This window comes from Podarcis pityusensis (genome assembly GCF_964106645.2).
Source record: "Podarcis pityusensis genome assembly, contig: HAP1_SCAFFOLD_544, whole genome shotgun sequence".
NCBI lineage: Eukaryota > Metazoa > Chordata > Lepidosauria > Squamata > Lacertidae > Podarcis > Podarcis pityusensis.
Window position 1 is genome coordinate 1 of NW_028293328.1, and position 10,160 is coordinate 10,160.

The 10,160-nt window shown below is 48.0% G+C and overlaps 1 pseudogene across 1 annotated transcript; it reads right to left on the reverse strand.

Moving 5' to 3' along the window:
- Nucleotides 1-818: 818 nt before the first annotated feature.
- LOC308469082 (spectrin alpha chain, non-erythrocytic 1 pseudogene) lies at nucleotides 819-9,756 on the reverse strand (annotated as a pseudogene). Its single transcript, XR_013991623.1, has 3 exons — nucleotides 9,567-9,756; nucleotides 2,812-2,835; nucleotides 819-1,064 (listed from the first exon to the last, which is right to left on the reverse strand). The product of XR_013991623.1 is annotated as a spectrin alpha chain, non-erythrocytic 1 pseudogene (transcript).
- Nucleotides 9,757-10,160: the final 404 nt, after the last annotated feature.

Consider the following 10,160-nt stretch of genomic DNA (forward strand, 5'->3'; position numbering starts at 1 on the left):
AGAATTTGGACCAAGAATGATAGAATCTCGACCTAGAATTACGGAATCTCGACCGGGAATTATAGAACCTCAACTGAGAACTCTAGAATCTCAACTGAGAAAGAGATTCCTGCACTGTGGTGGGTCAGACTAGATGACCCATGGATCCCTTCCAGCTCAAGGACTCTCTAATTCTCCGTCCAGATCCCATAATTTGAGAATCAAGATCCCATAATAGATCCCAGTCGAGATTCTCCAATTCTCGCTCGATTTCTGCATTCTGGTGGGTCAGTCTAGATGACCCATGGATCCCTTCCAGCTCAAGGACTCTCTAATTCTCTGTCCAGATCCCATAATAGATCCCAGTCGAGATCCCATAATAGATCCGTCGAGATTCTCCCATTCTCGCTCCAGATCTCTGCCTTCTGGTGGGTCAGACTAGAGGACCCAGGGATCCCTTCCAGCTCAACCACCCTGGATCTCTCCGTCCAGATCCCATATTAGATCCCAGTTGAGATCCAATAATCAAGGTGCCATAATAGATCCCAGTCGAGACCCCATAATCAAGGTGCCATAATAGATCCCAGTCGAGATCCTCAAATTCTCGCTCGAGATTCCGGCATTCTGGTGGGTCAGACTAGATGACCCATGGATCCCTTCCAGCTCAAAGACTCTATAATTCCCTGTCCAGATCCCATAATTTGAGAATCAAGATCCCATAATAGATCCCAGGCAAGATCCCATAATAGACCCCAGTCAAGATCCCATAAGCAAGATCCCATAATAGATCCCAGTCAAGATTCTTGAATTCTCGCTCCCGATTCCGGCACTCTGGTGGGTCAGACTAGATGACCCCTGGGACCCCTCACCTGCAGGTTGGTGGGATCCTTGTAGCTCTCGTCCGAGGCCACCTGGAGCTTCTCCTGGATCCACTTCTCCAACTCGTCGGCGTCGCGCTGGAAGAACTGGAAGCGGTAGGAGTCCTCCAACTTCTGGCGGCGAAGGGTGGAGAGCTCCTTGAAGCGGTGGTAGCGGTCCAAGACCTGCTGGCGCCGCTCTTGGATGTCCTCCGCCGTCTCCAGGACCTTCACCCCGGAGAGATCCATGGTCTGGAAGTGAAAGAGGGTCTGGGGTCAAAAGATGGAGGTCCTACCATAGATTTCTCCATCAAAAGATGGAGGTCCTACCATCAATTTCAAAGAGGTTCTCCATCAAAATCTGGAGGTCCTACCATAGATTTCTCCATCAAAATCTGGAGGTCCTACCATCAATTTCAAAGAGGTTCTCCATCAAAATCTGGAGGTCCTACCATAGATTTCTCCATCAAAATCTGGAGGTCCTACCATCCATTTCTCCATCAAAATATGGAGGTCCTGCCATCGATTGGCTCTCTTTTTCTCTTACTTCCTCCTGTTTCCCCTCACTTCCTTTCATTTGCCCTCTCACTTCCTCTCATTTGCCCTCTTTTCCTCTCACTTCCTTTCATTTGCCCTCTCACTTCCTCTCATTTTCCCTCACTTCCTTTCATTTGCCATCTCACTTCCTCTCGTTTCCTTTCATTTGCCCTCTCACCTCCTCTCATTTGCCCTCTTTTCCTCTCACTTCCGTTCATTTGCCCTCCCACTTCCTCTCATTTCCCCTCACTTCCTTTCATTTGCCCTTCCACTTCCTTTCATTTGCCCTCTCACTTCCTCTCATTTCCCCTCACTTCCTTTCATTTGCCCTCTCACTTCCTTTCATTTGTTCTCTCTTTCCCCCTCATTTCCTCTTATTTGCCCTTTCATGTCCTTTCATTTGCCTTCTCCTTTGCCCTCTCACTTCCTCTCATTTCCCCTCACTTCCTTTCATTTGCCCTCTCACTTCCTCTCGTTTCCTTTCATTTGCCCTCCCACTTCCTCTCATTTGCCCTCTTTTCCTCTCACTTCCTCTCGTTTCCTTTCATTTGCCCTCTCACTTCCTCATTTGCCCTCTTTTCCTCTCACTTCCTCTCATTTACCCTCTTTTCCCCTCTTTTCCCCTCACTTCCTTTCATTTGCCCTCTCACTTCCTTTCATTTGTTCTCTCTTTCCCCCTCATTTCCTCTTATTTGCCCTCTCACTTCCTTTCATTTCCCCTCATTTCCTCTTATTTGCCCTTTCATGTCCTTTCATTTGCCTTCTCCTTTGCCCTCTCACTTCCTCTCATTTCCCCTCACTTCCTTTCATTTGCCCTTCCACTTCCTTTCATTTGCCCTCTCCCTCTCATTTCCCCTCACTTCCTTTCATTTGCCCTCATTTCCTCTTATTTGCCCTTTCGTGTCCTTTCATTTGCCTTCTCCTTTGCCCTCTCGTTTCCTCCCGTTTCCCCTCACTTCCTCTTGTTTCCCCTCACTTCCTTTCGTTTGTCCTCTTTTCCTCTTATTTGCCCTCTCACTTCCTCTCATTTGCCCTCTTTTCCTCTCACTTCCTCTTGTTTCCTTTCATTTGCCCTCTCACTTCCTCTCATTTCCCCTCACTTCCTTTCATTTGCCCTCTCACTTCCTCTCGTTTCCTTTCATTTGCCCTTTCACTTCCTCTCATTTGCCCTCTTTTCCTCTTACTTCCTCTCGTTTCCTTTCATTTGCCCTCTCACTTCCTCTCATTTCCCCTCACTTCCTTTCATTTGCCCTCTCACTTCCTCTCATTTGCCCTCTTTTCCTCTCACTTCCTCTCATTTCCTTTCATTTGCCCTCCCACTTCCTCTCATTTCCCCTCACTTCCTTTCATTTGCCCTCTCACTTCCTCTCATTTTCCCTCACTTCCTTTCATTTGCCCTCTCACTTCCTTTCATTTGTTCTCTCTTCCTCTCCAGGACCTTCACGCCGGAGAGGTCCATGGTCTGGAAGGCCAAAGAGGGTCTGGGGTCAAAAGATGGAGGTCCTACCATGGATTTCTCCATCAAAATCTGGAGCTCCTACCATCCATTTCTCCATCAAAATACGGAGGTCCTACCATCGATTGGCCCTCTTTTCCTCTCTTTTCCTCCCGTTTCCCCTTACTTCCTTTCATTTGCCCTCTCACTTCCTCTCATTTGCCCTCTTTTCCTCTCACTTCCTCTCGCTTCCTTTCATTTGCCCTCTCACTTCCTCCCGCTTCCTTTCATTTACCCTCGCACTTCCTCTCGCTTCCTTTCATTTGCCCTCTCACTTCCTCTCGTTTCCTTTCATTTGCCCTCTCACTTCCTCTCATTTGTTCTCTCTTTCCCCCTCATTTCCTCTTATTTGCCCTCTCACGTCCTTTCATTTGCCCTCTCACTTCCTCTCATTTGCCCTCTTTTCCTCTCACTTCCTCTCGCTTCCTTTCATTTGCCCTCTCATTTCCTCTCACTTCCTTTCATTTGCCCTCTCACTTCTTCTCGCTTCCTTTCATTTGCCCTCTCACTTCCTCTTGCTTCCTTTCATTTGCCCTCTCACTTCCTCTCATTTGTTCTCTCTTTCCCCCTCATTTCCTCTTATTTGCCCTCTCATTTCCTTTCATTTGCCCTCTCACTTCCTCTCATTTGCCCTCTTTTCCTCTCGCTTCCTTTCATTTGCCCTCTCACTTCCTCTTGCTTCCTTTCATTTGCCCTCTCACTTCCTCTCGTTTCCTTTCATTTGCCCTCTCACTTCCTCTCATTTGTTCTCTCTTTCCCCCTCATTTCCTCTTATTTGCCCTCTCACGTCCTTTCATTTGCCCTCTCACTTCCTCCCATTTGCCCTCTTTTCTCTCACTTCCTCTCACTTCCTTTCATTTGCCCTCTCACTTCCTCTCGCTTTCTTTCATTTGCCCTCTCACTTCCTCTCGCTTCCTTTCATTTGCCCTCTCACTTCCTCTCGTTTCCTTTCATTTGCCCTCTCACTTCCTCTCATTTGTTCTCTCTTTCCCCCTCATTTCCTCTTATTTGCCCTCTCACTTCCTTTCATTTGCCCTCTCACTTCCTCTCATTTGCCCTCTCACTTCCTCTCGCTTCCTTTCATTTGCCCTCTCACTTCCTTTCATTTGCCCTCTCACTTCCTCTCATTTGCCCTCTTTTCCTCTCGCTTCCTTTCATTTGCCCTCTCACTTCCTGTCGCTTCCATTCATTTGCCCTCTCACTTCCTCTCGTTTCCTTTCATTTGCCCTCTCACTTCCTCTCATTTGTTCTCTCTTCCCCCTCATTTCCTCTTATTTGCCCTCTCACGTCCTTTCATTTGCCCTCTCACTTCCTCCCATTTGCCCTCTTTTCCTCTCACTTCCTCTCACTTCCTTTCATTTGCCCTCTCACTTCCTCTCGCTTCCTTTCATTTGCCCTCTCACTTCCTCTCGTTTCCTTTCATTTGCCCTCTCACTTCCTCTCATTTGTTCTCTCTTTCCCCCTCATTTCCTCTTATTTGCCCTCTCACGTCCTTTCATTTGCCATCTCGCTTCCTCCCGTTTCCCCTCACTTCCTCTCCAGAACCTTCCCCCCCGGAGCGGTCCATGGTCTGGAAGTCAAAGAGGTTCTCAAAATATGGAGGTTCTACCATGGATTTCCAAGAGGTTCTCCATCAAAATACGGAGGTCCTGCCATCGATTGGCCCTCTTTTCCTCTCTTTTCCTCTCACTTCCTCCCGTTTCCCCTCACTTCCTTTCATTTGCCCGAGAGGAAGTGAGAGGGCAAATGAAAGGAAGCGAGAGGAAGTGAGAGGGCAAATGAAAGGAAGCGAGAGGAAGTGAGAGGAAAAGAGGGCAAATGAGAGGAAGCGAGAGGGCAAACGAAAGGACGTGAGAGGGCAAATAAGAGGAAATGAGGGGGAAAGAGAGAACAAATGAGAGGAAGTGAGAGGGCAAATGAAAGGAAACGAGAGGAAGTGAGAGGGCAAATGAAAGGAAGCAAGAGGAAGTGAGAGGGCAAATGAAAGGAAGCGAGAGGAAGTGAGAGGAAAAGAGGGCAAATGAGAGGAAGTGAGAGGGCAAATGAAAGGAAGTGAGAGGGCAAATAAGAGGAAATGAGGGGGAAAGAGAGAACAAATGAGAGGAAGTGAGAGGGCAAATGAAAGGAAACGAGAGGAAGTGAGAGGGCAAATGAAAGGAAGCGAGAGGAAGTGAGAGGGCAAATGAAAGGAAGCGAGAGGAAGTGAGAGGAAAAGAGGGCAAATGAGAGGAAGTGAGAGGGCAAATGAAAGGAAGTGAGAGGGCAAATAAGAGGAAATGAGGGGGAAAGAGAGAACAAATGAGAGGAAGTGAGAGGGCAAATGAAAGGAAACGAGAGGAAGTGAGAGGGCAAATGAAAGGAAGCGAGAGGAAGTGAGAGGGCAAATGAAAGGAAGCGAGAGGAAGTGAGAGGAAAAGAGGGCAAATGAGAGGAAGTGAGATGGCAAACGAAAGGACGTGAGAGGGCAAATAAGAGGAAATGAGGGGGAAAGAGAGAACAAATGAGAGGAAGTGAGAGGGCAAATGAAAGGAAACGAGAGGAAGTGAGAGGGCAAATGAAAGGAAGTGAGAGGAAGTGAGAGGGCAAATGAAAGGAAGTGAGAGGAAGTGAGAGGAAAAGAGGGCAAATGAGAGGAAGTGAGAGGGCAAATGAAAGGAAGTGAGAAGGCAAATAAGAGGAAATGAGGGGGAAAGAGAGAACAAATGAGAGGAAGTGAGAGGGCAAAGAAGAGGAAATGAGCGGAAACAAGAGGGGAAACAAGAGGAAGTGAGAGGAAAAGAGAGAACTATATATTTTAAACCAGGATAAACTATATATTTTAAACCAGGATAAGATGCAAGCTGAAAATTATATATATTTTAAACCAGAATAAACTATATATTTTAAACCAGGATAAACTATATATTTTAAACCGGGATAAGACGCAAGCTGAGAACTATATATTTTAAACCAGAATAAACTATATATTTTAAACCAGAATAAACTATATATTTTAAACCAGGATAAAATGCAAGCTGAAAATTATATATATTTTAAACCAGGATAAACTATATATTTTAAACCGGGATAAGACGCAAGCTGAAAATTATATATATTTTAAACCAGGATAAAACACCAGCTGAAAATTATAAATATTTTAACTAGAAAAGAAGCTGAAAATAATATATATATATTTAAAAAACCAGAATCACATCCATTGGGAAAAGGAGATGATTTTTGAATCCACCAGTGGAAAACCAGGATTTTTCCAAAGAGAAAATGAGATCCCAGTGGCATTTTTTTTAAAAGCGGGAAGGGTTAACAGATCCCGGCTGCGAAAAAAGATTTCTGCCAATGCTATTTTTGACAGCGCGGCTGATCTGGGGAAAAAGGGCTGTTTATTTTGCGTTTTCTGGCTGCAGGGGAAAAAAAGGTTTGGGAAAGGGCAAATCCCCTGGAGAGATCCGTTGGGAAAGGGTGGATCCCTTGCAAAAATCCTTTGGGAAAGGGAGGATCCCTTGCAAAGCATTGGGAAAGGGCGGGTCCCTTGCAGAGATCCGTTGGGAAAGGGAGCATCCCTTGCAAAGCTTTGGGAAAGGGGCAGATTCCTTGCAAGAAAAAGCTTTGGGAGAGGAAAGATTCCCTGCAAAAATACTTTGGGAAAAAGCAGATCCCTTGCAAAGCTTGGGGAAGGGCCCGATCCCCTGCCCTGAGTAGATTCCTTGCAAGAATGCTTTGGCAAGGGGCAGATCCCTTGGGCAGATTCCTTGCAAGGGGCAGATTCCCTGCAAATCAGCTTTGGGAAAGGGCAGATTGCCTGCAAGGGGTGATTCCCTGCAAAAATGTGTTGGGATCCCCTTTGCCTGATCCCCTGCCCTGAGCAGATTCCCAGGAAAAATGCTTTGGGAAGGGCCTGATCCCCTACCCTGAGCAGATCCCCTGCCAAAAAGCTTTGGGAAGGGGCAGATCCCTTGCAAGGGGCAGATCCCCTGCAAAAATATTTTGGGAAGGGGCAGATTCCTTGCAAAAAAGCTTGGGGAAGGGCAGATTCCCTGAAAGGGGCAGATTTCCTGCCATGAGCAGATTCCCTGCAAAAAAGCTTTGGGAAAGGGCAGATTCCCTGCAAGGATCCTTTGCGAAGGGGCAGATTTCCTGCAAAAATACTGTGGGAAAGGGCAGATTCCCTGCAAAAAAGCTATAGGATTGTGTTGATTCCCTGCAGAAATCCTTTGGGAAAGGGCAGATTCCCAGCAAAGCTTTGGGAAGGGCCCGATCCCCTGCTATGAGCAGATTCCCTGGAAAAATCATTTGGAAGGGGGCAGATTCCTTGCAAAAAAGCTTGGGGAAGGGCAGATTCCCTGAAAGGGGCAGATTTCCTGCCATGAGCAGATTCCCTGCAAAAAAGCTTTGGGAAAGGGCAGATTCCCTGCAAGGATCCTTTGCGAAGGGGCAGATTTCCTGCAAAAATACTGTGGGAAAGGGCAGATTCCCTGCAAAAAAGCTATAGGATTGTGTTGATTCCCTGCAGAAATCCTTTGGGAAAGGGCAGATTCCCAGCAAAGCTTTGGGAAGGGCCCGATCCCCTGCTATGAGCAGATTCCCTGGAAAAATCATTTGGAAGGGGGCAGATTCCTTGCAAATACTTTGGGAAAAAGCAGATTCCTTGCAAAGCTTTGGGAAGGGCCCGATCCCCTGGCATGAGCAGATTCCTGCAAAAAAAAAAAAGCTTTGGGAAGGGGCAGATTCCTTGCCAGGGGCAGATTCCCTGCAAAAAATGATGTTGGGAAAGGGCAGATTCCCTACAAGGGTAGATTCCTTGCCAAGCTTTCGGAACGGGCAGATTCCTTGCCAAAAAAGCTTTGGGGAGGGGCAGATCCCCTAGAAGGGGCAGATTCCCTGCAAAAAGGCTTTGGGAAAGGGCAGATCCCCTGCAAGGGGTAGATTCCTTGCAAATAAAAGCTTTGGGAGGGGCCCGATCCCCTGCAATGAGGAGATTCCCTGCAAACAAGCTATAGGTTTGTGTTGATTCCCTGCAGAAGTCCTTTGTAAAAGGGCAGATTCCCTGCAAAAATCCTTTGGGAAAGGGCAGATTCCCTGGCATAAAAAGCTTTGGGGAAAAGCAGATTCCCTGCAAGGATCCTTTGGGAAAGGGCAGATTCCCTGAAAGGGGCAGATTCCTTGCCATGAGCAGATTCCCTGCCATGAGCAGATTCCCTGCAAAAATGCTTTGGGAAGGGCCTGATCCCCTGCCATGAGCAGATTCCCTGCAAAGATCCTTTGGGAAAGGGCAGATTCTCTACAAGGGGTAGATTCCTTGCAAAGCTTTCGAAAAGGGCAGATTCCTTGTGCAAAAAGCTTTGGGAAAAAGCAGATTCTTTGCAAAGCTTTGGGAAGGGGCAGATTCTGTGCAATGGGCTGATCCCCTGTCAAAAAGGCTTTGGGAAGGGCCTGATCCCCTGCCATGAGCAGATTTCCTGCAGAAAAGCTTGGGGGAAAAGGCAGATTCCTTGCCAAGCTTTGGGAAAGAGCAGATCCCCTGCAATGGGCGAATTCCCTCAAAAATGCTTTGGGAAGGGGCAGATTCCCTGCAAACAAGCTATAGGAATGTGTGGATTTCCTGCAAAAATCCTTTGGAAAAGGGCAGATTCCTTGCAAAGCTTTGGGAAATGACAGATTCTGTGTAATGGGAAGATTCCCTGCAAGGGGTAGCATCCCTAAAGGATTCTGGCAGGGAATCTGCCCCTTGCAGGGGATCAGGCCCTTCCCAAAAGCTTTATTGCCACAGCATGGCAGATTCCTTGCAATGGGCAGATTCCCTGCAAACAATGTGTTGGATCCCTGCAGAAATCCTTTGGCGAGGGGTAGATTCCCTGTCAAAAATGCTTTGGGAAAGGGCAGATTCCCTAGAAGGGGTAGATCCCTTGCAAAAAAAGCTCTGGGGAGGGGCAGATCCCCTGCAAGGGGTAGATTCCCTGCCAAAAAGGCTTTGGGAAAAAGCAGATTCTTTGCAAAGCTTTCGGAAAGGGACAGATTCTGTGCAATGGGCTGATTCCCTGCAAGGGGCAGATTCCCTGCCAAAAAGCTTTGGGAAGGGCCTGATCCCCGGCCATGAGCAGATCACCTGCAAAAAGGCTTTGGGAAAGGGCAGATCCCCTGCCAGAAACCTAGCTGTCCACTTTTCCCTTTTCTCGCGAGGAATCCTATTCAGAATAAGGGAATTTCCCTTTAAAAAAGGCAAACGTTGCCAATAAAGCTTTTGGGAAGGGCCTGATCCCCTGCAATCAGCAGATCCCCTGCCGAAATCCTTTGGGAAGGGGCCGATCCCCTGCCGAAAAAGCTTCGGGAGAAAGAAGATTCCTTGCAAAAAAATGCTTCGGGAAGGGCCCGACCCCTCCCCCCGCCACGAGCAGATCCCCTGCCGGAATCCTTCGGGAAAGGGCCCGAGTCTTTGCAATGGACAGATTCCTTGCAAAAAAACGCTTTGGGAAACGCCCGTTTCCTCCCACGGGCCGATTCCCTGCGGAAATCCATTGGGAAGGGGCAGATTCCCTGCAAAAATGCTTTGGGAAACGCCCTACCCCCCCTGCCACGAGCACATCCCCTGCCTAGATCCTTCGGGAAAGGGCCGGATCCCCTGCCCTGGCCTCGCCCAGCCGGAAGACAAAGGGAAGCCATTGTTGGGGGATGGGGAAAGATGAAGAGGAGGAGGATTAGCTCACCTTTTCCGGGCTTCCCGCTCGGGATCTGCTGGGGATCTGCTGGGGATCCGGTCGGGAAGGGGAGAAGAAAAGGCAAGGAGGTTGAAAAACAGGGGTTGAAATTCGTCGCAAGGGGGGAGATCTTCTGCGCAGGGGCGTCTGCGGCTCGGAGATAAGCAGCTGCTGCAGAGGCGATCCCGGGCGAAGGGCGGATCCCGGCTGAGCTGACGTCGCGGCGCGGGATTGGCCGGCGGCGGGAATCGCCCACCCCCCGCCCCCTCGGCAGGGTTGAGCTGGTGCAGAGCTGTCATTCGGCTCTCATTGATTGCGCTGGGGAATATTCCTGTTTTGCTGGGAAAAGGCAAACGGGGGGGGGGGGCGGGGAGGGTGACTAGAGATTTCTGCATTGCAGGGGGAGGAACGATAACGTTAGTGCATTCGTATTCTTCTTATTATTTTTCTTATTCTTATTTTCTGCATTGCAAGGGGAGGAATGATAACAGTGCATTCATATTATTCTTATTATTTTTCTTATTCTTATTCTTATTTTCTGCATTGCAGGGAGAGGAATGATAACGTTAGTGCATTCATATTCTTCTTATTATTTTTCTTATT